This window comes from Scyliorhinus canicula, chromosome 18, assembly GCF_902713615.1.
Source record: "Scyliorhinus canicula chromosome 18, sScyCan1.1, whole genome shotgun sequence".
NCBI lineage: Eukaryota > Metazoa > Chordata > Chondrichthyes > Carcharhiniformes > Scyliorhinidae > Scyliorhinus > Scyliorhinus canicula.
This window is the reverse complement of record NC_052163.1, coordinates 106,188,666-106,216,124: the sequence shown is the minus strand read 5'-3', so window position 1 is coordinate 106,216,124 and position 27,459 is coordinate 106,188,666. Positions and strand designations below refer to the sequence as shown.

Below are 27,459 nucleotides of genomic sequence, written 5' to 3'. Positions count from 1 at the left end.
GAACCCTTATTCTCTCGCTAGCTTCTATTGCTCATCAACCGGCCATTTGAGTCATGCAATCTCAATACTAATGTGGTGAATGTGATTCACATCGGATTATAATCTGTATATACATGTGTCTGTATTGTAAGTGCAGTCGCACTACCTGTCCTCCAGGGGGAGTAGCTCTGGGAATGCTCGAGTTGTACGGGGCTTCTCCCTTGGCTCTGCCCAGGCCTCCTCCCCCGGAAGCTGCTGTATAAAAGATCAGTGCCACATGGTCAGCCGGCCAGTTCACCGAAAGTTCAATGGCTAATAGGCTGGCTCTGTTGTGAGTATATTAAAACCGCTATTCTAATCCTACAAGCACGTGTCCGTAGAATTGTTGGTTCCAACAACTTCTAGAAAAGGGTCTTCCATGCTGAAGTCTTGGAATGCAAAGAATGCCTCTCCTGGCCTATTCCCTGTTTCTTACACTCTTATGCATATCCTCTCCTTCACGAGTTTCAAAATAATTGCTACTTTAGGCTGTTGAGTCAATCTAAGGTTTCCTAGCATAATGTGAACAATTAGATTTCCACCTAAGGGTAATAGATCTGACGTACAGTGTTTCAACTAAAATGAACCATTTGTTTTGATTGTTAGAGGGATTTATGTGGGATGACTCAAGTTCAGTTACTGTATAATGTATTCATTTGGCAAGATGCAGACCAACAAAATATGTAAACTACTCAGACTCCTGGTTTATGTGTTAGCTAAGCAGCGACCTGAATTCAACTCCAGCTTATAGCGATGAGAAAATCATGCTCTGTTGGAACTTCAATTGCACATACCAAATACCACATTCTTCTCAACCCCAGATCCTGTAGCCTGTTTGGATTGAATTATCTTGGCCATAGCTTTGTACTTCAATATCTGCTCTTCCAGCAGAACTGAAGAAGGGCAGGGTGAGGAAGAGGAATTACTTCTGTTTTCCAGAGAAAACTTAGCCAATCAAATGCTATCTCCGTACCCTGTATTAGTTTGAAACAGGCCATGGGTCACTGTATGTGTCTTTTTTTCATACATCTTACCATTCCCATTACCTGCGCCAATCAAATATGCCATTACTGATATGCCATTACTTTTAAAATGGAATCACCTCAATGCACAGCATGTTGAATTCTGCATCATTTGGTTGAAGTTGGAGACCAGTAATGTGTCCCTCTTTTTTCCGCTGCAAATTTATTGAAGTCTCAGGCACATGTGAACCTGTGCAATTCTCTGCCACAGAAGGCTGTGGAGGCCAAAGCACTGAATATATTTAAGAAGGAAATAGGTAGATTTCTAGACTCTAAAGGTGGCAATGGAGAGTGCGTGTTCAGATAAAGGATCAGTCATAATCCTGTTGGATGGTGAGGCAGGCTTGAAGGGCTGAATGGCCTGCTCCTGAACCTATTTTCCATGTTTCTATATTTGTCACAACCTTATGGAAAACATATAGGCTTCCAAATTCCATCTATTTTGCATGAGGCTAATCGCTGGCTTTGAAAGCAGACCAAGGCAAGCTAGCAGCACGGTTTGATTCCCGTAACAGCCTCCCCGAACAGGCGCCGGAATGTGGCGACTAGGGGCTTTTCACAGTAACTTCATTTGAAGCCTACTCGTGACAATAAGCGATTTTCATTTTCTTCGCCAGTCATGTACTTAAGATGATAGGCTTCTCTAAAGGTCCAAACAGATTTCACAGGCACATAAAGCTAGCAGAAAAATGTGCCCCCTTCTGAGAGCATGCAGGTTCATGCTGGGAGGTGGTGTACAGATTCACAGAATTGTTATGGCGCAGAAAGAGGCTATTTGGCCCATCATCTCTGCACCGGCTCTCCAAATGAGCAACTCGTCTCATAACCCTGCACATTTTTCCTTTTGAATGCTACGATTGCAGCTGCCTCCACCACACTCCCAGGCAATGTATTCCAAACACTAACCACTTGCTGTGTAAAAAGGTTTCTCCGAATATCACTTCTGCTTTTTTACTAATTACTTTAAATCTCTGCTCTCTCGTTCTCAATTCTTTGACGAGTGGGAACAGATTCTTCCTATCTACTCTGCCCAGACCTCAAATCCAGTGCCTCCAGGCAGGTCGCCACCCTGTGTGCGACCACTCACTCCATGGCCACCACTGGAAGTCTTACTACTCTAACTTAGCTGGTATCCAAATCCCATAGCTTCTGGCCTGGCCGTACCTTTATACATACAGTCAGGAAGTACTTGTGGTGAATTATATGCCATCGTAATTCACACTGTATTGCCTTGCATGTATTGTGTCCTTGTGGGCTCTGTATGTGAGCCATTGCGCGGCTCTGCCCATAGGGGGAGATGAGGAATTTGTACTGGGCTCCGCCCATGGCTCCGCCCACTAACTGGAAGTATAAAGCACTGCAGCCCTTCCAATCACGTGTCTAGTGAATTGATGGTCACATCAGTACTTTCTCTGTTCATATTCATCTATGGGTCAACATTGGCTGTCGTTTGTCTGGAAACACCAAACTCTCTCCAATTGTCAAGTTATTTTTGTTTTTCCTCCTTCACCAATTTACCATCTAACTTGTTAGTAGCCACTAGAGCTTCTGTATCAGAGGGATTCTCTTTTTGTTCCACCCTCACCTGTATATTGGTCCTTGCTCTTGTTAAACTACATCCTCAAATAGATCTCCTGTTCCTTTCTGGATTACTACTTGACCTGCCCCTCCAGCAACTAGACTTCCTTTCATAAGTTCTTGATCTTTTCCTTGGGCTGTGATCACCATTAGGTTCACTGTCTGAACTTGAACCTCATTTCCTGGCTTACCACAGTTCGACTTCCTTCTGCCAATCCCTAGACCTGATATTCTGCTTCTTGACTTGTAGATTCAGCCAGCTTTTGTATTTCCTCGTGGCCTTTTCTGTCCTTCCTATTGTGGCAGCTTCACTCCATTCACTAGTCACTTCTGGCATATTTGGTACCGTAGGTCCAACTTTCAGTAGTCGATCTTTGTGATAAATTGCCATATCCTGCTCTTCCGTATCGCAGGACCATATACATTCATTGTTGAGACAATTCCCCCATATAAAAATCTCTTGACTACCCCACTTATCCTCACACAGTCCTCCATTTTGAAAGGCCCATTTATATTTACTAACACTCCGACTACTGGTGAAGAACGACGCCGCCCGCTCCCCTACCCAGTCCCTCTTCAACTTTAAGTGCTCCTGTCATCTAAATGAGTTTCCTGCAACAAAACTATGTCAACTTTCTCTTTTTTTAAATAAATTTAGAGTACCCAAATTCATTTTTTCCAATTAAGGGACAATTTAGCGTGGCCCAATCCACTTACCCTGAACTTTCTCTTTAAGGGAAGAGAAAATCTTTTTTCTCTTAATAAGATGATGTACTCCCCGCACATTCCAGAAGCAAAGTTTCATAGTGGCTACTGCCATTGCTCATTCAGCCAAAGAAAAAAAAAAGGATAAGATTTATCGGACCCCGTTCTGGTGTATACTTAAACGCACCACCCCCAACTCCAATACTACACTTCATCTTAGCCAAAAGGCCGAGAAGCGATTACCCCAACTCCAATTATATCAGAGGCACCAATGATACATTATAACATTGTTATCTCTGATATGAGACCTGCCTGTACCTTTGCAGGAACCAGTTAACAATACTTTAACCCCCAAATTTTTTTTAAAATTTGTGAAGTCATTGCACCTTAGGGGGTATTTCTCACCGCATGTGAGAACCCATATGGCCATCCCTACAAACTTTCCATTATTACACCCAGGAATTATTCCCCTCAAAAAGAAGGAGTTAAGATATGCCACAATAAGGAAGAATGCCGAATAAACTTCCTGCATTCTGAACCCACCCATTAGGACTTAAACCATTCGCCCACCTCCTGGCAGTGGCGCTACTCATATGAAATGAAATGAAATGAAAATCACTTATTGTCACATGTATGCTTCAAATGAAGTTACTGTGAAAAGCCCCTAGTCGCCACATCATGTTTAAGCCAGGGAGACCATAAAGCATAGACTACCATCATTAATTGTAGGCTCAATTACTAACACATTCCTGTTAACATGATAAATGACAACATTATAATGACAAGTGATAGAGTTCAGAGTTACAGTGAACTGCAATTGTTCCTCCAGATTGTTACCCACCATTAACTGAATTGTCGAATATATTTACAAAGATGTTGGATATCACCCACAGGGTAGCAGGATAAAGCAGGGCATAATACACTCCCAAAAGCCTTCAACTATTTTCTAACTTCATCAAAGCCTCTGCACTTTGGTTGTGTTGATGCCCCTCATAGAGCAGGCCCCGTTACGCCTCATCTATTCCAATACTCGTTGGCCATCTCCAAAATTATGAAAACAAATAATTTCAGGCCGGGTACGCTGATTGGCCCGAGGCCTCAGCGACAGACTGTGATGTGCCCCTTCCAACTTAATACGGCCATATCCAGATGAAGAAAATGTGGGAGCCAGCTCGCAAAGAATTTAATAGGGAGGTTACCCTCCACTCCTCTGGTAAACCGACAACCCGGACATTTTACCTCTGGCCTCGGTTGTCCAGATCATCCAGGAATTTTGGCAGACCAAGTAGATGATTACCCAATGATTGCAAGCGGGCCTCAACCGAGGAAGTTACATTTTCGACAGTAAGTATTCTTTCCTCCGTTTCATCAAGCCTCTTACTAGTATTCTGCAGTTCAACCTAATGAGCATTAATATTCTACGCTAATAAGCAGAGTTTATCATCAATGACTTCAATAATATCAGCAGTCGCCAGCTGTAATGTCTTTGGGAGTGCTGGATTGAGAGCCCATTCGAAGATCAAGTCGCCATGTTCATTTAAAAATAAATTTAGAGTACCCAATTAATTGAGGGGCAATTTAATGTGGCCAATCCACCTACCCTGCACATCTTTTTGGGTTGTGGGGGTGAAACCCACGCAACACGGGGAGAATGTGCAAACTCCACACGGACAGTGACCCAGAGCCGGGATCGCACCTGGGACCCTGGCGCCATGAGGCAGCAGTGCTACCACTGCACCACCGTGCTGCCCTCAAGTCGCCATGTTGAGGAGCCGGCTCCACCACAGTTGTTTCTGACTGGAACAGCATTTTATGACCCCTTCTGCAGGCCTCTAAGAAGATGGTGTTATTCACATTTTGTCCTTCAAAAATCTCCATTGTTTTGTGGTCTGAGAAGTTCTGACTTATCTTCTTCCCAACTGTTATAACCCGCACGGGTTTTACGGGGTAGGAATGATCCACTATCCTGTGGACCTTGTAGAATACAAGCTCCCCAGATAAGGGGGCGGGGGGACCCTTAACAAAGTTCATGCTCCTTTGTATAGAGTCGGCCAGTCAGCCACCAACTGAAGCAGACCCAGCAGGGAACTACTGGAGATGTACATAATAGTTAACGTATTAAATAAAGTAAGTTTTGTTTTTCTCTACAACTCGGTGTGACTCCTTTCGCTGCCCCTTACAAAACCAACTGAATTTTCAGGTGCCGTATTGTAAATTAAAACATACGAACATTTTTAAGTATGCCACATATAAAGTTAGGTAATATTATAGTGCAGATTTAAATAGTAGTTTCACAGATTTAAAACAAATCATAAAACTTATGTTCACTTATAAATATAAAACATTTTTTTTAGGAGTACCCAATTCATTTTTTCCAATTAAGGGGCAATTTAGCGTGGCCAATCCACCTACCCTGCAAAACCCACACAAACACGGGGAGAATGTGCAAACTCCACATGACAGTGACCCAGAGCCGCGATCGAACCTAGGACCTCGGCAGCTATTCATATATAAATATTAAATAATAATCATCTTCAAACATAAAAATTACTTTAAAAGAATAAATAACAATAGCATTGCCTGTATAAAAGAACGGAAAACTTCAACATACCTGTAAAACAACGGTGAAACCTGTTGCTTGTTGTCTTCAATACAAACCGGCAGTTTGAATCCCTGCCCTCAATGGGCGTTCTCCTACTTTCCCTGTCATAAGGGTGTGTGGCAACATTCAAATTGCACCACGATGGGGCATGTGTAGAGTGTCCAATTGCAGGCCCCAGGCTGCTGCCGGAGTCGGAAAGTTCGCTGCGCTTTTTGAGTGCAGGTAAATGCGCACTTTTCTCACCCAGTATAAGTGGGCCATGGTTACCCTCTGATAAACTGAGGTTACAAGCCAATATGAAGTCTTCACTCCCGGATGAGGTTAAGTATGGGCCGTGTAAGCATGATAAATGAGAAGATTAAGGGATGAGTAGCGCAAGAGCCCACGGAAACAATGCTATTCCCACACCAGAGCGCTTTCGCACAATCAGTCAGCCGGAGTGAGATTTCAGCCAGAGTGAGGGTATTGAGAATTTGGAGCTGAGTGGGAATTTGGTGCTGAGGAGAAAGAGGTGCTCGTCATCGAGAGGAGTGGAGAGGCGGACCTACGAGGGAGACTCAAGGGCAAGTGAGAGGGAAAAGGTAATCAAACCGTGATGTCAGAGCCAGCAGGTAAGTGATTGGCTGGTGACAGGTAAGTAGTTTTTCTTTTCTTTTTTCTCTTGGTATTGTAGTTGTTGTTGTGAGTTAACTTAAAGGTTAATCAAAGCAGGAGATCCCACACCCGTGTCATGTTGCTCTTGTATAATGTGGGAATTCAGGGACCCTTCCAGCGTCCCAGGCTCCTTCACGTGCAAGACGTGTGACCAACTGCAGCTCCTGTTAGACTGCTTGATGGCTTTGGAGCTGCGGACGGATTCACTCTGGAGCATCCACGGTGCTGAGGAAGTCGTAGATAGCACGTTCAGTGAATTGGTCACACTGCAGTTAAACATTACTGATGGAGATAGGAAATGGGTGACCACCAGACAGAGGACAGAAGGCAGTGCAGGTGTCCCCTGTGGTCATCTCACTCCAAAACAGATATACCGTTTTGGATACTGTTGGGGGAAATGGCTCACCATCGGAAGCTGGCAGCAGCTAAGTTCATGGCACCGTGGCTGGCTCTGCTACGCAGGAAGGCAGGGAAAAGCGTGGCAGAGCTCTAGTGATAGGGGACTCAATGGTAAGGGGAATAGACAGGCATTTCTGAGGATGCAAATGAGACTCCAGGTTGGTGTGCTGCCTCCCTAGTGCAAGGGTCAAGGATGTCTTGGAGCAGCTGCAGGACATTCTGGAATGGAAGGGTGAACAGCCAGCTGTTGTGATGCATATAGGCACCAACGATATAAGTTAAAACGTGATGAGGTCCTACAAGCCGAATTTAGGGAGTTCAGAGTTAAACTAAAAAGTAGGACCTCAAAGGTAGTAATCTCAGGATTGCTACTGGTGCCATGTGCTAGTCAGAGTAGGAATGTCAGGATAGATAACATGAATATGTAGCTTGAGAGATGGTGCAAGAGGGAGGGATTCAAATTCCTGGGACATTGGAGCTGGTTCTAGGGGAGGTGGGACCAGTACAAACTGTATGGTCTGCACCTGGGCAGGACTGAAACCAATGTCCAAGGGGAAGTGTTTGCTAGTGCTGTTGGCGAGGGTTTAAACTAATGAGGCAGGGGGATGGGAACTAATGCAGGAAGTCAGAGGGAAGTAAAGTGGGGACAGAAACAAAAGGCAATAAGGGGAAAAGTGAAAGGCAGAGAAACCAAAATCAAAAATCAAAAAGGGCCACAGTGCAGAGTACAGAGACTGTGGAGAATTCAGTGAATGGGCCCAGTAAGGCTAAGAGAAATAAAACATAGGGAGAATGTATAAAACATGACTGGACAAATGGTCTGAGAAAGCAGGGCAGAGAACAAGGGACGTCTAGATTAAACTGCATTTATTTCACTGCAAGAGGCCTGACGGGCAAGGCAGATGAACCCGGGGTATATGGGACTGGGACATTATAGCCATAACTGAAACATGACTAACGGAGGTGCAGAACTGGCAGCTCAATGTTGCAGGGTACAGATGCTAGAGGAAAGATAGAACAGAAGGTAAAAAAGAAGGGGGAGTGGAGTAATTGATTAGAGAGAATATTACGGCAGTACTGAGAGGGGATATATCTGAGGGTTCATCCACTGAGTCTTTATGGGTAGAACTGAAAAATAAGAAGGGAGAGATCACTTTGGAAGGAATGTACTACAGGCCCCCAAAATCGTCAGCGGGAAATTGAGGAGCAAATGTGTAAGGAGATTACAGATAGATGCAAGAACAATAGGGGACTTTAACTTTATCAGCATTGACTGAGACAGCCATAGCATTAGTGGCTTGGATCGAGAGAAATTTGTTGAGTGTATTCGGAAGGAATTTCTCATTCAGAATGTGAATGGCCCGACTAGAGAAGGGGCAAAACTTGACCTACTCTTGGGAAATAAGGAAGGGCAGGTGACAGAAGTGTTAGTGAGAATCACTTTGGGACCAGTGACCATAATTCCATTAGTTTTAAGTTAGGTATGGAGAATGATAGGTCTGGCCCAAAAATTAAAATGTTAAATTGGGACAAGGCCAATTTTGATGGTATTAGAAAGGAACTTTCAAAAGTTGATTGGAGGCGTGTGTTGGCAGGGAAAGGGCTGGATGGTAACTGGGAGGCTTTCAAACGTGTGTTAACCAGGATTTAGGATAAGCACATTCCTTGTAGAGTGAAGGGCAAGGCTGGTAGAAGTAGGGAACCCTGGATGACTCGGGATATTGAGGCCCTGGTCAAAAAGAAGGAGGCATATGACATGCATCGGCAGCTGCGATCAAGTGGATCCCTTGAAGATTATAGAGGTTGTCGGAGTAGAGTTAAGAGAGAAATCAGGAAGACAAAAAGGAGACATGAGATTGCTTTGGCAGATAAGGGAAAAGGATAATCCAAAGAGCTTCTACAAATACATAAAGGGCAAAAGATTAACTAGGGAGAGAGTCAGGCCTCTTAACGATCTACAAGGTCATCTATGAGCGGATCACAAGAGATGGGTGAGATCCTAAATGAATATTTCTCATCTGTATTTCCTGTTGAGAAAGGCATGGATGTTAGGGAACTTGGGGAAATAAATAGTGGTGCCTTGAGGATATTACAGAGAAAGAGATGCTGGAAGTTTTAAAGTGCATCAAGGTAAATAAATCCCTGGGACCTGATGAAATGTATCCCAGGACGTTGTGGGAGGCTAGGGTGGAAATTGGGGTCCCCTAGCAGAGGTATTTGAATCATCGACAGCCACAGGTGAGGTGCCTGAAGATTGGAAGGTAGCAAATGTTTGTGCCTTTGTTTAAGAAGAGCCGCAGGGAAAAGCCCGGGAACTACAAACCGGTGAGCCTAACGTGTGTGGTGGGTAAGTTATTAGAAGGTAGTCTGATAGACAGGATCTACAAGCATTTGGAGAGGCAAGGACTGATTAGGGACAGTCAGCATGGCTTTGTGAGTGGAAAATCATGTCTTACGAATTCTTTGAAGGGGTAACCGAGATGGGAGATGAGGGTAGTGCAGTCGATGTTGTCTACATGGACTTTAGCAAGGCCTTTGACAAGGTACCACATGGTAGGTTGTTGCTTGAGGTTAAATCTCATGGGACCCAGGGTGAGGTCACCAATTGGATACATAATTGGCTTGATGACAGAAGACAAAGGGTGGCTGTAGAGGGTTGTTTTTCAAACTGGAGGCCGGTGACCAGTGGTGTGCCTCAGGGATCAGTGCTGGGTCCACTGTTATTTGTTATTTATATTAATGATTCAGATGAGAATTTAGGAGGCATGATTAGTAAGTTTACCGCTGACACCAAGATTGGTGGCATTGTGGACAGTAAACAAGGTTATCTAAGATTGCAACAGGACCTTGGTCAATAATATAGAAAGGATATTATTAAACTAGAAAGAATGCAGAAAATATTTACTAGCATATTACTGGGACTTGATGGTTTGAGTTAAAACCCCTGTGGGCAGCACGGTAGCACAGTGGTTAGCACAGTTGCTTAACAGCTCCAGGGTCCCAGGTTCGATTCCTGGCTTGGATCACTGTCTGTGCGGAGTTTGCACGTTCTCCCTGTGTCTGCGTGGGTTTCCTCTGGGTGCTCCGCTTTCCTCCCACAGTCCAAAGATGTGCAGGTTAGGTGGATTGGCCATGATAAAGTGCCCTGTGTCCAAATAGGTTGGGTGGGGTTACGGGGATAGGGTGGAGGCATGGGCTTAAGTGGGGTGCTCTTTCTAAGGGCTAGTGCAGACTCAATGGGCCGAAAGGCATCCTTCTGCACTGTAAATTCTATGATTCTATAAGGAGAGGCTGGATAGACTGGGACTTTTTTCCCTGGAGCGTAGGAGGCTTAGGGATAATCGTTTGGAGGTCTATAAAATAATGAGGGGCATAGATAAGGTAGATAGTCAACATCTTTTCCCAAAGGTAGGGGAATCTAAAACTAGAGGCCATAGGTTTAAGGTGGGAGGCGAGAAATACAAAAGTATCCAGAGGAGCAATTTTTTTCACACAGAGGATGTGTGTCTGGAACGAGCTGCCAGAGGCAATAGTAGAGTCGGGTACAATTTTGTCTTTTTTAAAAAAGCAGTTAGACAGTTATATGGGTATAGATAGATATGGGCCAAAGGTGGCAATTGGGACTAGCTTAGTGGTTAAAAACTGGGCAACATGAACAAGTTGGGCCATGCTGTAAACCTCTATGACTTGCATCACGTGACCCCCCCTCCTGATTTTTTTTAAACCTCCACGTTAATAAATACTCTCCTCCTTGCATGCATGACATTCAGATGTTGTGCAAAGATTTAATTAGTAGAGGTCCCCATCAAAGTTGAGGGAGGTCCAACATTATTGAAGATATCTTCAGATTCCTACCTTAAACTAATTGATAAGGGCTGTAGCCTCAAACCACTTTGTGCGTGTTTTTTGCATGCACTGCCCTCGTTAAAGTAATTGTCAATTTACAATTCAGTTAGTCAGTTAAAATTTTTCGTCAATCACAGAGTGATTTCTCTCACATATCCCATTGCTGAAAGGACTTTCTGCTGCTGTATGTATTGCTGCAGCTTTCAAATTTTCACACATACTCCTGAATTCATCATTGGCAAATTCTCCTCCATTGTCCGTTAAGGTGCTCGCAGCCCCGTTCCTGTCTGTATTTCCATTATCTTATTGATAGTTACTTTTTTGTCTTTACTATAAATTACCATTGACAGACTAAATCGAGTGATTACATCCACAAAATGTAGAATAACATTTTTTTTTTCTTTATCCCTTACTTTGAGGTTTCGTTGAAGTCTCTCGCCAACAGAAGACTTACTACTTGTCGTGAGGATATTCTTCTGTACTTTTTACAAATACCGCATTTTTAAAACTAAAATCCCAAATAAGTCGTGTATTCCTCATCCAGTATCCCTGCACCTTTAACAGAACCTTCAACCTGTGGCCAGAGGGATGTGCAGGTTGTCAATGTAATTTTGTAATAATTTGCTTCTTCTCCATTGAATTCCCATCTCCAGATGCCACTAATACCTCTTTAACATTCTGCCCAGAGTTGATAGGTCTTAACGGAATACAATAATGTCCCAACTGTATAAATTGCAAATCTAGGGCGGCACGGTGGCACAGTGGATAGCCCTGCCTCACGGCGCTGAGGACCCGGGTTCCATCCCGGCCCTGGGTCACTGTGCGTGTGGAGTTTGCACATTCTCCCCGTGTCTGCGTGGGTATCACCCCCACAACCCAAACATTTGTACAGGGTAGGTGGATTGGTCACGCTAAATTCCCCCTTAATTGGGAAAAGATAATTGGATACTCTAAATTTATTTTTTTAAACTCCCAAAAAGGGGCGTTGTCCTCATACTTTTTGTTTGTAATCCTTCTTTCTTACAGATGTTTTAGACCATAAGACAGAGAAGCAAAATTAGGCCATTCGGCCCATCATGTCTGCTCCGCCATTCAATCAGGGCTGCTATGTTTCTAACCCCCATTCTCCTGCCTTCTCCCCATAACCCCTGATCTCCTATTAATCAAGAATCTAGCTACTTCTGCCTTAAAGCCACTCAGTGATTTGGCCTATATTCATTGAAATTCCAATATGGCTTCGCTGTTGAAGATCCCATTTGCACCATAAAAACAGCTGGAAATGAATGCTTTCCCAGAATTTTATTTGAAAGGTTTCTGACTTTCTATCCAACAATCAAGATCAAGAGCTATTCATGTTTGATATGCGAGCACAGTTGAATAATTTAAAGGCACGAATGGATTTAGGAACTTCCAAGTGGAATCACTGAACTCTCATGTATAATCGATTAAACTCTGTGTTCTTCTATGGAATATCCATCAATTTTCTAAATTTCTCCAAGTTCGACCAAGCGCCATCGGCTTTCGATAAGTCAACTTTCATGTAAATTTTGTCCATAAATTTTAACAGACGATGGAAATCTTCCTCAGCATCCAAATTATGAGCTTTTAGCTCTGAAAATACTTCACACCTGATTCTACCTCTGGTGGGAAGCAAAACTGCCAAAGCTTTCTCTTTGGTAAAAACATCGGAGTGCATTCTCCGTCCATCGACACTGGAATTGTGAATCGTGATCAGGCGAAAATCGAGTTTGGAGATGGGTGCCCAACGGAGCACCATGCTCCACAGTGCCTCCAATGAATGTGTCCATGCCCCATGCCAGCTTGGGCATGCAAATTGAACAATAGCACTCGTTATCATATCATTAACGGGACGGTCGCAGTAGTCTCTGGCCTCCTGCGATGCTCCGTCTGCGGCAGACGGAAGTTGCGCTGTCGCGGTTCACTTGTGGTATTTAAAAACAGCGACTGGGCGGCATGGTTGCTGAGGGAGAGAGAGGAGGTAAGAAAAGATACCAAAGGCTCAACAGTGGGCTGATAGTTGTGCCACTGGCTGCAGGGCATCATTGGTACTTTTATTAACAAACCACAAGCATCGAGTATGTTTCTTGTATTGACCAAATGACCACACAACTAGTATGTTAGTTCAAAAGACAGTTTACCATTAAACGTAAGATTTATCTCTGTGTGCAATGATACATGCGGCTACGCATTAAACTACACCTATCAACTAAGATGACCTTTACTTAACGTCTGGATGGCCGGCTCTGTGCAGGTAGATAAGGCCTTTATCTGAGTCCCCACGTGTGTCAGCTGGAAATTGTCAGGTTCGTCTCGGCTGCGGCTCGTCTTGCTCAGGTAGCGATCACGGGTCTTGAACTTGGCTGGTAGGTATGCTGCGATTGGTGTGGGCACAGGCCCGTCCCAAAAGAGATTGATCCCTAGTGCGCAGGGCCTCTTATCCTTCTCCTCTTTCGTGCCCTTTTGGGTGGGGTTAACTCAGGATCCAGTGGATCGATAGGGTCTCGATCACTCTAATCGATACTGCCAATTAGGGGTACTTCGATGGCTGGGCCGGTCCTAGTCACCATTGCTCCAAGTAGGTGGGCCTTTCCAAATAAGGGGAGGTGGCGCTGGGGAGTCTGTTACTGTTGCTATTCCTTAATTTGAGTCTATTGTCCTGGGGAAATCGGTGATTCACCTTTAACAAGTTTCAGTTCGGTCTAGTTTTCCTTTGCACAATACACAGGGGCTGTGTACTGTCTGTGTCCCAACTTGACCACAATTCCCTTTATCCTTTGCGGGCGGCCATTTTAGATGGCCACAGCATCCACCAAGGCCTGAGATGTAGCGGGGTCGACCAGGAGATGAGCCTTGGATCTGGGTGTATCCGGGCATGGACCGTCATTGCTGTGGCCTGCAAGGTCAGCACAATAGCACAGTAGTTAGCACAGTTGCTTCACAGCTCCAAGGTCCCAGGTTCAATTCCCCGCTTGGATCATTGTCTGTGCAGAGTCTGCACATTCTCCTCGTGTTTGTGTGGGTTTCCTCCGGGTGCTCTGGTTTCCTCCCATAGTCCAAAGGTGTGCAGGTTAGGTGGACTGGCCATGCTAAATTGTCCAAAACGGTTAACTGGGGTTACTGGGTTCGGAGATAGGGTGGGCTTAAGTAGGCTGCTCTTTTGAAGGGCCGGTGCAGACACAATGGGCCAAATGGCCTCCTTCTACACTGTAAATTCTATAAGGTAACCATCTGACTGTGCCTTCAACAACTGCCCACTGTGACCCGTAAACGTGCGGAGCTCCACCGGCGGTATGGGGGTGCCTCCCCCCCCCCCCCGACCCCGCGCCATCCCCCTGGGAACCCTCAAGCCCCAGACGACCCATCAATGGGATGGCCGTGGTCCAACACAGCCAGTGGGCCACCAGGTGCTGATGCTCCTCCATGCACCAATCGGAAGCCCTGCCCCACTGCACACTGAATGTGCAGTTGGTGTGTGACCACTGGCTGCACATTATGCACATCTGCGCCTGGTATCCAGGCAGTGTGCACGGCACTTTTGTCTTGGCACATTTGTTGGTGCCTGATACCTTCGAGGCGCACCCTTGGGTGAGGCTCTTCAGGACAGGGGTTACCCGGTGGTTGTGGCTGATGACGCCTATCCGCAGACCCAGACTGATGCAGAGAACCATTACAACGACGCCCATGCACCAACCAGGAGTGTCATCGAGGGGTGCACTGGCATCCTGAAGATGCGGTTCAGGTGCCTGGACCACTCTGGTGTGGCCCTCCTGTGCAGACCTCGGAAGGTCTCCACGTCGTGGTGGCCTGCTGTGCCCTGCAATATATTGCTGAACAGAGGGGCGGCATGCTGGAGGAGGATGAACGCCAGGCCTCGTTCAATGAGGAGAATGCGGAGGAGGGCCAGAATGGACAGGAAATTGGGCCTGGACAGGCACAGGTGGCCTCATGACGTGTGCACCACAGCTGCCCGATCACCTCCAGGTTTGCTGATCAGGGAGCCTGGCCAGTGGCAGCTCAACCATTTCATCCCACTCCCACATACCCCCACCCCCATGTCTCCCCTACCTGCTCTCCATCCCCTGCACTCCAGCACCTCCACCCCTCTCCTTGCTTCCCACCAGCTTCACCACAGGGCATTGTCCCTGGGAGGCAGTATCACTGGGCCTAGTCCATGCAGTGGAGGATGATGACGATCCGCTCCTCAATGAGCTCCTGTGCTCTGCATCCTTCGAGTGTCTGACTCCCACTTGGGTACCACATTCCACTGAGCGCCCGGGTGATCCCTGCATGTGCGCTGGCAACGGAACATCACATGGGCCCACAGACTTTCGGAGGGGGGGGGGGGGGGGGGGGGGGGGGGGGGAGGGAGTGTGTTGGGGGTGGCGGGGGGTTATGGGAGTGGTGAACGGTGCTGGATCACTCACCAGGTAGGCCCTAGCACATGATGCCCCCACATCTCCGGCCTGGTCCCCCGCCGCCTCTGGGGGTGTCCCAGGGAGTTACCCACTACTGTCCTGGGGGCCCTGGCCTGTGCTGTCATCCAACACCTGCCCCCCCACTTGCGTGTCCTAATGATCCGTCTAGGTGGGTCCCCAGGCGGTGCATCAGAGGTGGAGACGGCCTGCTGCATTTCCCACCTTGTGGCCTGGGTCCCCTTTGGCGACCATCTTCTGAAGCGGCCAGGCCTGGGTTGGCCCGACAGTCTTTCGGGTGTCACAGGTGGTGCGGTGCCACCCTGTTCTGCCTGCTGCCCATCGGATGTGCCAGGGACAGGTTGGGGGGGGGGGGGTTCAGAGGCACTGCGGTGTTCGAGTATCTCCCCTGCGGGAGTCACTGGCATAGGCCCCATCGTCTTTCCTCTCTCGGGGTGCCCAATGGTCTCTGGGCTACTCCTTGGAACATGGGTGCGGCTAGAATGAACTCTGTGGGCTTCCCCGTCAACTGGCGCTGCCAGTCCTGTGGGGCCCTCTCTGTTCTCGACCAGGGTCTCCATACCCACGGCCATGGAGCACAGGGACAGTGCCACGTCATTCAGTGACTGTGCTAAGTCCCTCTGTGTCTGGCTCAGGTCAGCCAGCGCCCGGCCAATGCTCACGATGCCCACAGCCATGGTACGTTGTGACTGCGCCACACTCTGGAGCACTGCAGCAATGTCCATGTGGCCTTTGCGCATGGCTGCCTGTACCATGGCTGCCCTGTCCTGGGCCTCAAACACCATCCGCATTGTGCCCAGGCATTCGGCATCCTACCCTTGGCCGTGACCCAAGCCCCAAGCTCTCCACCGCGGATGCCACCTATGTGGTGTTGACCTGGGTGGCATACATTGTCAGCAGTGCCTCCTGCTCCTGCAGGCAGTTAGACTCCTCAAACTGTACCTGCAGGTGCTGGATGGTTTCTGACACCCCCTCATGTAGTTCCCTGCTCTACGTCTGCATCTCCAAAATTGATGGGATCGCCCTTTACAGAAGCGCTAGACCTGACAGGACCATTGGGATCGGGCCGCCCTCCAATCATCCGTCCCTCAACCTGATGCACCACTGCATTTGTGTCATGCACTCCAGATAGTGCCCAACTGAGGTGAGAGTCTCTGAGATGGTGGAGGGTGTTGGTGACAGCAGTGACAAGACGTTGGTGTCATCCCCAGACATGTGCTCTGGGGTGTTGCGGCAGAGGGTGTGGGACCCCAGATGGTTCTGCCTCGCCAGCAGGTGAGTCATGGGGTTGCGGCAGGATATGAGGGACACCAGTTGGTCCCGCCTCGTCAGAAAGTGACCCAGCAAGCCACAAGACAAGATGCATGGTGAAATCACGGTTAGGTGGGTTGTGGGGGAGAGGGCACACATGTGCCATTGGGTTATCGCAACTCATTGGGGGCTTACTTGGTTGTCCCATGCCGACCTCCACCTCTGCAACTGCCTCTGTCCCACCCCGTCGAGTAGATCCCTCGCCCTGAGCTCCATGATAGTGAGAGGCCGCAGGTCTGGCATACCTCCTCTGGCATTCTCCCGCTCCCGGTGGTTGAAAGGCGCCTTCGCCTGGGGGGGCAGATAATTTACAGTGTGAGACACTGGGACACGAGCAACATGGGGAGGTGCAGCCAGTGGCCTGTGTGTGTAGGGCGCCCGGCCATGGTAGGCAGTATGGGTTTTGGCATGTGGTACAGGGTAGGGTGCGAACAGACTGCCGGCGGTCTAGATAGGGGGGGATGGGTGTAGGTGAGTGTGAAACAGGGATGCTGCCAGGGGCACGGTGGTGACTCACCCCGGCTGGCCTTGGGGGGGGGGGGGGGGGGGGGGGGGGTTGCTTATCCTCACACAGCATTGCCTGGTGGGGGCCGCATTGGGGTGGGGGTGGGGGTGGGGGAGGTGAGTTGAGGGCTGATGGGTGTGGGGAGTGTGGGCCGGGGTTGGTGCCAAGAGCATGGAGCTGGTGGCTCATCCTGGCTGCCCCGAGGTGGTTGTGCAGCTTCTTTCTGCATTGCTGTCCAGTCCTCGTGGTGAGGCACATGGCCTCTGCCATCTCCGCCCAGGTGGGTGACATCGGCGGGTGGCAGCCTCCTCCCACCCTGGGGAACAGGGTGTCCCACCTCTCCTCCAAGGAATCCAGTAATATCTCAAGCTCTGCGTCCGCTCTCCAGGGTGGCATCATCTTGGCTGAAATGAGAGTGTGAGGGGAGTGAAGTGCTAGTGGAGCTCTTATTTGCAGCTGTGGCTTGTCAGGCTCTCGAATGTCGGTCCCCACCTCAGCGACTCACACGCCAGCGTGCTTTGGAATTGCACTAGTTCAATGAGGCGTGGGTTCTGGCCCATTTGCAAGTACTGAATGGCTCTGGCAATCGCACCCCCATTGGGACCGTGGAACACCTGCCATTCAGTCCCGGCGTCAGCACTTAGTCTCTCAAACGGAGAATTCTTCCCATTATCTGTGTCCATTGACCATAAGGTTCCGTTTTTAAAAACAATGGTAGAAAATCATATCCTGCCACCTCACACCTAGTTTCAGTCATCTGTTTTCAAAGAGTCATCAATTACAGCGTTCTCTCAAAAACAATGAACATCAATTCTAACCTTCTGTCTGGAAATAAATCTTCGTCTCCAATCTTCACTTTCAGGCAAACATTCTCGACCATCAATGGGAGAAGAGAAATTCCCAAACCTGGCTGTGAAGAAGACAGAGACGAGGATTTCTTGGTAGAGACTGTTAATTGCACAGTCTACTTCTCCACTTTAAAACATACTCCCCTAGCACTGGCTGACTCTTCTTTACATACACGAGTATAATTTACTAATCAATACACAACACCGTATTACCGTAACCTTCTTGGTATTTAACATCCATCAACGGAATCTATTAGATACTAGCACTTAAGCACTGGAAATTCCTGCACAAACCTCTCCACTTCTCTACCCCTCTTTCCACCTTTAAGACACACCCTAAAACCTATCTTATTGGTCCCTTGACCTAATATATCCTTAAGTGGAAAGGAAATTACTGCTTTGACAAAGTCATCCAGACTTAAAACGTTTGCTCCATCCTCTCTCCACAGATGTTCTCAGACCTGCTGAGAACGTCCAGCATTTTCTGTTTTTATAGTCTTAAGTGGCTTTGTTTTATGATCTGGCTGTGAAGTGCGTTAGGACATTTTATTATGTTACAGATGCTAAATACATAGAGGTGGTTGTTGATCATCAGCCCAAATTCCATAGTTAATTAGTTAGTGTTATCCTATTCATAGCATCCACAAATATATAGGTTTGCTTTGTAGCTCATAGCTACTTACAGGAATTATTTTTACTGTACACATAAGTTAAGTGTTAAAAGCCTGAACCATGAAGAAGGTTACACATACAGTTTGAAACAGAGAAAACTCATGGTTTAAAAAAAAAACCATGTAACACTGATTTGTATGGTGGGTGAATTATAAATGAGTCAAGCAATCTGTGATTGTGCTCCATCTGTATATGCATCACTGAATTGGTGCTAGGCCAGAAGTTATTTTTACTTTATTGCTACAGATAGAAAGTAAGAGTTTATTTACTCTCTGGCAGATGGTCCAAGTTTTTAGTATTCAGAGCCTTAAGTTGTACGTCCTGGAGCTTCAGGGAGCACGCATAAAGTTTTAATTTCCATTCATGCACATATATCTGAACCTGCATATATTAACAGATCTTGCTGTTAGGATTTTGGATTTCTCCATCAACTGTTACAATGTCTGTAGAGACCGATAACTTTTAGAAACAACTTTGAACTTCCAGTTATTAACTGAAAGAAAGACCCGACAAGACTTGATGTATTAAAGTTTTACTGTAACAAATGACTAAAAAGCCCTATTGACTAAACACTTATTTTAGTTTTGCAGGCAACATTGACCGTAACTACAGAAAGTGTTATTTCCCTTGTATGCTTATCACTCATCAGATTCTCCTCTGGATTACAATTCTTTTGGCAAACAGTCCATACATCTTCAAATGGATTCCAGTGGCTCCGTTTTACTGAGTAGTAACTTCAAGTGACCAGCTCCACATGCTTGCCTTAGTTTTCAGAGAGTTTCTTAAATCCACCACCTGCAGGAAAGCCAATGATTCTTCTTCCTCCTGACCATCCCATAACAAATCTCCTGGAATCCATAGAAGGATGCATCTCTTCAAATGGAGACCCGAACCTCCAAATCACAAATCTCAATTGGGGAAAGACAACAAATATGATTGAGATGACTGGGCTTGGGGTTACACATGGTTCTTGGTTGAATACCCCTGCTACTGGGATATACTAGTATAAGAATTGGCAAGTCATGTTGCAGCTGTAAAGAACCTTAGTTCAGCCACACTTGGAGTATAGTGTTCAATTCTGGTCGCCACACTACCAGAAGGATGTGGAGGCTATAGAGAGGGTGCAGAAGAGATTTACCAGGATGTTGCCTTGTATGGAGGGCATTAGCTATGAGGAGCAGTTGAGTAAACTCGGTTTGTTCTCACTGGAACGACAGAGGTTGAGGGGCGACCTGATAGAGGACTACAAAATTATGAGGGGCATAGATAGAGTGGATAGTCAGAGGCTTTTTCCCAGGGTAGAGGGGTCAATTACTAGGGGGCATAGGTTTAAGGTGCAAGGGGCAAGGTTTAGAGAAGACGTACGAGGCAAGTTTCTTTACACAGAGAGTAGTGGGTGCCTGGAACTCGCTGCCGGAGGAGGTGGTGGAAGCAAGGACGATAGTAACATTTAAGGGGCATAGAGGGATACCGACCCAGGAAGTGTAGAAGATTTTAGTTTAGACGGGCAGCATGGTCGGCACAGGCTTGGAGGGCCGAAGGGCCTGTTCCTGTGCTGTACTTTTCTTTGTTCTTGGTATATGCAATCAAACAGGTAAATCTAAATATGTAGTTAATGTTCAAATGCTGTAGTCTCTGCCCAAATAAATAGGTAGTACTAATAGCTCAGTGCAATGCGTATATATTGGGTCAAGTTTGTGATGCTTGCATGCAACAAGGTAATCTAGTGTTAATAATAATAATAATCTTTATTATTGTCACAAGTAGGCTTACATTACCACTGCAATGAAGTTACTGTGAAGATCCCCTAGTCGCCACACTCCGGTGCCTGTTCGGGTACACAGAGGGAGAATTCAGAATGTCCAATTCATCTAACAGCACATCTTTCGGGACATGTGGGAGGAAATCGGAGCATCCGGAGGAAACCCACGCAGACACGGGAGAATGTGCAGACTCCGCACCGACAGTGACCCAAGCAGGAATCGAACCTGGGGCCTGGCGCTGTGAAGCAACAGTGCACGCCACTGTGCTACCGTGTCACCCTAAGGCAGGTCCGATTTGTATTGATTTAAATATAAAATGGTGCAGTATTCAATCTCAATTTCTGTAAGTTCCATTTTAAAAACAATGAATTGTGTGTCTGTGTGTTTTCTAAAAAATTCTTGAAGTGGTCTTTGCATGTATTATTCAGTTATTTTGTTAAATCACGTGCCATAATTTTTGCTCTTGCAAGTATATGCCTTCACATTCAACCATAGACATTGGGAAAACTGTAAGGCTGGCAATGTATCAAATATAAAGCATTTTTATCAAATATCCAGCAGCCTTGGCTTTTTAATTCTGTCATGATATTTGAGGTGTTTAAGGCACTTGCTAAAATAATATGGGAGTGGGACCGTGTCATTCAATACAAGTACAAATATCTTGTAGGATCTTTTTCCAAATGTGATTTGATGGAAGTGTGGCATGTTTGAGACAAAAAAAAGGGATGACTTTGGACTGATGGCCCTCAAAAGCTCTCCACCACTCATCATTTCTGGAAATTTTTAACCTAATTGGAAGGGACTGATTATAATGGTTAATCAACAATTCCATTATCATTGTATTATGATACTCATCATTGTCACCAGTCCCTTGAAATGGCCTCTGCCAGGCTTTTTGATTTGTGTATCCTCTGGTGACTCAGCAGGCCAATCATGGAGTCACAAATCTTTGGGCAGAGAGGCTATTTAGAACAGAGATGAGGAAAAATGGCTTCTCTCACAGGGTAGTCGATCTGTGGAATTCACTGCCTCAAATGTGGTGGATTTACGTTGACTAAATTTGAGGAGATAGACAGATTTTTAATTAGTAATGGGTTGAAGGGTGATAGAGAATGGGCAGGAAAGTGGAGTTGAGGCCAAGGTGATATCAGCCAAGATTGAATTGAATGGCGAAACAGGCTCAAGGGCTGAATTGCCCACTCCTGCTCCTAATTCTTATGTTCTAAGAGTTGCTGTGAGGAAGGAGGGTTCTTGAGCCAGGGTTTCTGCTCTCTGTCTCTCTCCTTGTGCTTTTGCCACTTCTCCTCAGCAGAGTTTTTGTGGTTATTTTCTGACTGTGTTGTGACTTCTTGGATGAGGTAACGTCACCTGCCGTGGTTAGCTGCAGGTTCTCTCCATGCACCGATGTCACTTTGTCCGCTATTCAATGAGGCCTTCAGAGTGTTCTTGAAATATTTTCTCTCCCTTCCGTGAGAATGAGATGCCATCCATCAGGACAGCAGAAGACAAATCAGATAGATCTAATTTTATTTGCTGCATTTTTTTAAAAAATGACAAATTATGCCACTTTGTGTGGCCCCAATTACTTTCAATATTTATAAAGCGTTTTTTTCCCCCAAATCATTAAACCTTTCTGTGGCTTTCAAAGCGAGCCAGTTGGGCATGCCATGGGAACATGATTACCTCCAGGTTTCCTTCCGAGTAATATGCCACCCTGGCTTTGATACTCAGCAAATCCTGGAATTCCCTACCAACTTCTCAAGATTGTTAGGAATTCACAATAAATGCTATCTTGCCAACATCATCTACATTTCGAAGAACATTAAAAAAAAAAGGCAACTGGATCGTTTCCATCCACAACTAGAAAAGGAAAATAAATCATTGGTAAACATATTACCTTGTATCATTGTTGAACCCGGCAATTGTAAACTAATTATTTCTACAATATGAAGATGTAAGCTGTGATTTACTATTGTCAAAGTCTTCTACTATTACTGCTATTGGCTTGTTTTATTTTTAATAATTGGTTTGCTAAAGCTTAAGTCAAAATTTTATGTATTCTTATTCTGCAACCTTCTAAAACTGATACCATGAAAGGAGGAGATATAACCAATAACTGCAATAAACTGAAGAAGCTTTTCTGTTTATTCCTTGGGTGTGCTGCAAAATACCTAAATATCTGGAAGCAACGACTGATCGAGGACAGTTGTCTCATGCATGGAAATTATAAATCTCTACTGTGAAGCTGACAGAAGAAAATCCAGAGACATAGTAAGCACTATGAAAAGGTCAAATAGACAGGATTAAACACAATATGTGCCGGGGAATTTTCTTGTCGCTGGCGCTTCTCTGTCATTGTGTGATGTGATAGGAATAGGGCTTGGAAGCAGAACATTTCCAGCCTATCTTTTCATGTACTTGTGTTCATGTTCATTTAGTTTTCAAGGAAATATTTAAGACGAGTTCCATTTTCATTTATTTTTTTCATTTCAGAAGATGAATTACTGGTACACTGAAGCAAATTAGTCAGTTTGATTTTTGAATTGCATTGGATGGAACCTTATTTATTATGGTAAGCCAACATTCTGCTCGGATACAGAACTGGCGAAGCAGAATATAAATTATTTTACTTACTGAGAAACCTAATTTTTAAATTAAACTGCAGATATTAGAACATAGAACATAGAACAGTACAGCACAGTACAGCCCTCGATGTTGTGCCGAGCAATGATCACCCTACTTAAACCCACGTAACCCGTATACCTGTAACCCAACAATCCCCCCATTAACCTTACACTATGGGCAATTTAGCATGGCCAATCCACCTAACCCGCACATCTTTGGACTGTGGGAGGAAACCGGAGCACCCGGAGGAAACCCACGCACACACGGGGAGGACGTGCAGACTCCACACAGACAGTGACCCAGCCGGGAATCGAACCTGGGACCCTGGAGCTGTGAAGCATTGATGCTAACCACCATGCTACCGTGAGGCCCCCATTGTTGATATTGATTATAGTTTCACATCCGCTGGGCCATACTCAAACTGGGAGTGGATAGTCTTTGTATTTCAAGATGCTCAGAAGGTGACTGCAAACTTAACAAAACGCAGGCATTATTCGGATTGTGATTCGCTTCAACACAAAACAAAATATGTATCCCTCTGGAACTCGCCAACTCCCATCAGGTATTCCTCTCGCAGCCCCTTAAAATAGGAAACTAATAAGGCAGTGGGTATCCTCGCAGAATTGGCAGGTTGTGAAATTTGTCTTTTTGTTACAATTCATTTTTTTTTTAATTTTTAAAAATTTTATATTACCCAATTATTTTTTCCACTTTAGGGTGGCCAGTCCACCTACTCTGCACATTTTTGGGTTGTGGGGGCGAAACCCACGCAGACACAGGGAGAACGTGCAAACTCCATACGGACAGTGACCCAGAGCCGGGATCGAACCTGGGACCTCAGCGCCGTGAGGCGGTTGTGCTAACCACTAGGCCACCGTGCTGCCCCTTGTTACAATTCATAACATGTAACTATTCATTGTGTCTAGCTTTGTCTACCTCCGTCATGTTCTAGTCACCTCACTCACTCTGACCGCACCAGACTCTACCCAGCTGATCGGTGATCACTGCCTATCTCCATGTTTCCTTTCAAAATGCCTGTTAACTTGCAAGGTGTGCCCAGCTTCCTATTGCCGATTGTATTGACATTCTGGCTTTGATTGAAATAGGGGACACAAGTCTTGCCTCTTGCTTAAGTCTCCCTGACTGCTTTATGTTCAACCACCTTTAAAGGGTATTAACACTTCTCCAGTAGACCATTCAAGTTACCATTTCTCAGATGATGAGCCTAGAATGCTTCAAGAGACTATTAGATCTTTGGAAATTTGCAGCCATACGCAGAAAGATGTGCGTTAACCACAAATGGATTCATTTCCTAATATTATCAAGAACCAGCTTTATCTAGGATAATTAAAAGCAGTCTCAGCCTGGATAAGAGAAGAAGACAAAGGAGTTCTCAACCCATCTGGGCCAAAATTAATCCTTACCTAATGCTTGTACCACTAAAACAGATTATCTGATTATTTATCTCACGGTTGTTTGTGCAACTTTGCTGTGTTGCTTATATTAAGCAATGACTACACATCAAAAAGTACTTTATTAGATGAGAAGTACTTTCGCAGGGGATATGAATGGCTTTTTATATCCATATACTCAAGTTCTTCCTTTCCCGCTCTTACTCTTTCTCTTGCTCTAACTCTTTTGCTTGATGTCTCTTTGTTTTTCCTTTCTCTCATTCTCTAATCACTCTCTCTATTTCTTGTTTGCTCTCTTTCTTTCTGCTGTGATGTGGAGATGCCAGCGTTGGACTGGAGTGGGCACAGTACGAAGTCTTACAACACCAGGTTAAAGTCCAACAGGTTTGTTTCGAATCACTAGCTTTCTTTCTAATGTAGAAGACAAAAAAGTGGAACCAATCCAGCTTATCCCACCTCAATGCCCATGAATCCACTGGAGTGAACAAATGATGATGGTGCTCTACTGAATATCCTTAGCTCTAGTAGCAATACTTGCCCAGTAAACAGTTACCCTTTCAGTTTCTCCATTTAGGTTGGTGTCATGTCTGCCTATTTTGACTAACTGCAGGGTAACTTTTCAGGAACCATGGGCGAGATTCTCCGACCCCTCGAGATTTGGCGGGGGCGGGAATCGCACTGCGCCGGTCGGCGGGCCCCCCGCAGCGATTCTCCAACCCGCGATGGGCTGAAGTCCTGCCTCTGACAGGCCTCTCCCGCCGGCGTGGATTAAACCACCTACCTGACCGGCGGGATTGGCGGCACGGGTGGGCTCCGGGGTCCTGGGGGGGGGGGGGGGGGGGGGGGGCGCAGGGCGATCTGACCCCGGGGGTACCTGAATGGTGGCCTGGCCCGCGATTGGGGCCCACCGATCGGCGGGCGGGCCTGTGCCGTGGGGGCACTCTTTTTCTTCCACCTCCGCCATGGTGAAGGCCATGGCGGAGGTGGGAGAGACCCCCTCCCCTGCGCATGCGCCGGTATGACGTCAGCAGCCGCTGACACTCCGGCGCATGCGTGGACTTACGCCGGCCGGCGAAGTCCTTTTGAATCGGCTGGCGTGGTGCCAAAGGCAGTTCACGCCAGCCGGTGGAGTGGGAACCACTCCGGTGCGGGCCTAGCCCCTCAATGTAAGGGCTTGGCCCCTAAAGGTGCGGAGAATTCCGCACCTTTGGGGCGGCCCGATGCCGGAGTGGTTCACGCCACTCCGACACGCCAGGACCCCCTGCCCCGCCGGGTAGGGGAGAATCCCGGCCCCAGTTATACTGCCATCCTTGCTAGTATAGTATTACCAACTGTACAGAGCTTGTCAGCATATAAGTGGTTGTAGCCTAAACCTGTTTCATTAAGACAAGCGGTGACATGTTGATTATAATACATAATCCTTGATTAAGAATGTTCCAAATCAAATGATACAGTTGCATTCTTCTCAATAGACACAGTCAAGTTCATTTTAAAAAGATTTAGGGCACAATTCTCCAAAAAGGGAACAAAGTCCCCTAGCGAGCGTGTTTAGCCGCATATTCCTCCCCGGAGTTCACATATTTTTCTCTCCGCACAGACAGTGACCCAAGCCGAGAATCGAACCTGGGACTCTGGAGCTGTGAAGCAATTGTGCTAACCACTATGTTACCGTGTTGCCCTACCTGTTGATTCTCTCCCCTTCTCCCTTAGACTCAGTTCATATTACGTAAGTGCCAGGCAATGACCATTTTCAGCAAGAAGAGAGTCTAATCCTCTCCCCTTGATATGATGCAATCGCATTACCATCATCAAACCCTGACCACCAACATCCCGGGGTGACTGAGCATTGACCAGAAACTTAACTGGACCTTCCTCATAAGTGCTCTGAATATATCAGCAGGTCAGATTGATTTGATGGGTATTCTGTGGTGAGTGATTCCTCACGACTCCCCAATGTCACAAATCAAGAGTGTGATAGATCTCATGAAAGTCCCTGTTTATTTTTAAAATTAATTTGTGATCAAGGTCATAAACCCAAAATTAATGACCTACCCATCTCTTTACAGATGCTGACAGACATGTTGAGTAATTACAACATTTTCTATTTTTAACTCGTGTCGTTTTATGAACCCCATCAGTCTGTATATATTCATATGCTGTCATGTTATGAAAGAATATATATTTTTTTTAAATAATTTTTATTCAAATTTTTCAACAACAAATTTTCTCCCAACAATAAAGTAAACAAGGTGTAGAAATAAACAGAAAGAAGGACCCCCCCAATACAAAGCAATAAATTAATAACAATACAAAAAAGAAGAAAATAGCAAACACACCGTTGCAAAAACAAACCCATTTGACAACCCCCAAACCCCCCCCCAACGGATTGCTGCTGAGATTGACCACCCTCTAACCCTCCACCAGAAAATCGAGAAAGGGCTGCCACCACCGGAAGAACCCTTGTACCGACCCCCTCAGGGCAAACTTGACCTTCTCCAGCCTGATGAACCCGACCATGTCATTAATCCAGGCCTCCGGGCTCGGGGGCTTCCCGTCCCTCCACTGTAAGAGAATCCTACGCCGGGCTACTAGAGATGCAAAGGCCAGGGTACCGGCCTCTCTCACCTCCTGCACTCCCGGCTCCAATGCTACCCCAAAGATCGCGTGCCCCCAGCCTTGGAACCGACCACCTTGGACAAAGTCCCCGCCACCCCCTTCCAAAACCCCTCCAACGCCGGACACGCCCAGAACATGTGGGTGTGATTCGCCGGGCCTCCCAAACACCTCCCACACCTGTCCCCCCCCCCCCCCCCCAAAGAACCGGCTCATCCTGGCCCCCGTCACGTGTGCCCTATGCAGCACCTTCAGCTGAATTAAGCTGAGCCGTGCGCAAGAAGAGAACGAGTTCACCCTCCCCAGGGTGTCCGCCCACGTCCCATCATCGATCTCCTCCCCTAGCTCCTCCTCCCACTTCGCTTTCAGCTCTTCCACCGAGGCCTCCTCCTCCTCCTGCATCACCTGATAAATTGCCAAGATCCTACCCTC

The 27,459-nt window shown here is 46.4% G+C and overlaps 1 non-coding gene across 1 annotated transcript; it reads right to left on the bottom strand.

Moving 5' to 3' along the window:
* Positions 1–3,379: 3,379 nt before the first annotated feature.
* On the bottom strand, positions 3,380–3,563 carry LOC119953791. Its single transcript, XR_005458107.1, has one exon. It is a non-coding gene; the product is annotated as a U2 spliceosomal RNA (small nuclear RNA).
* Positions 3,564–27,459: the final 23,896 nt, after the last annotated feature.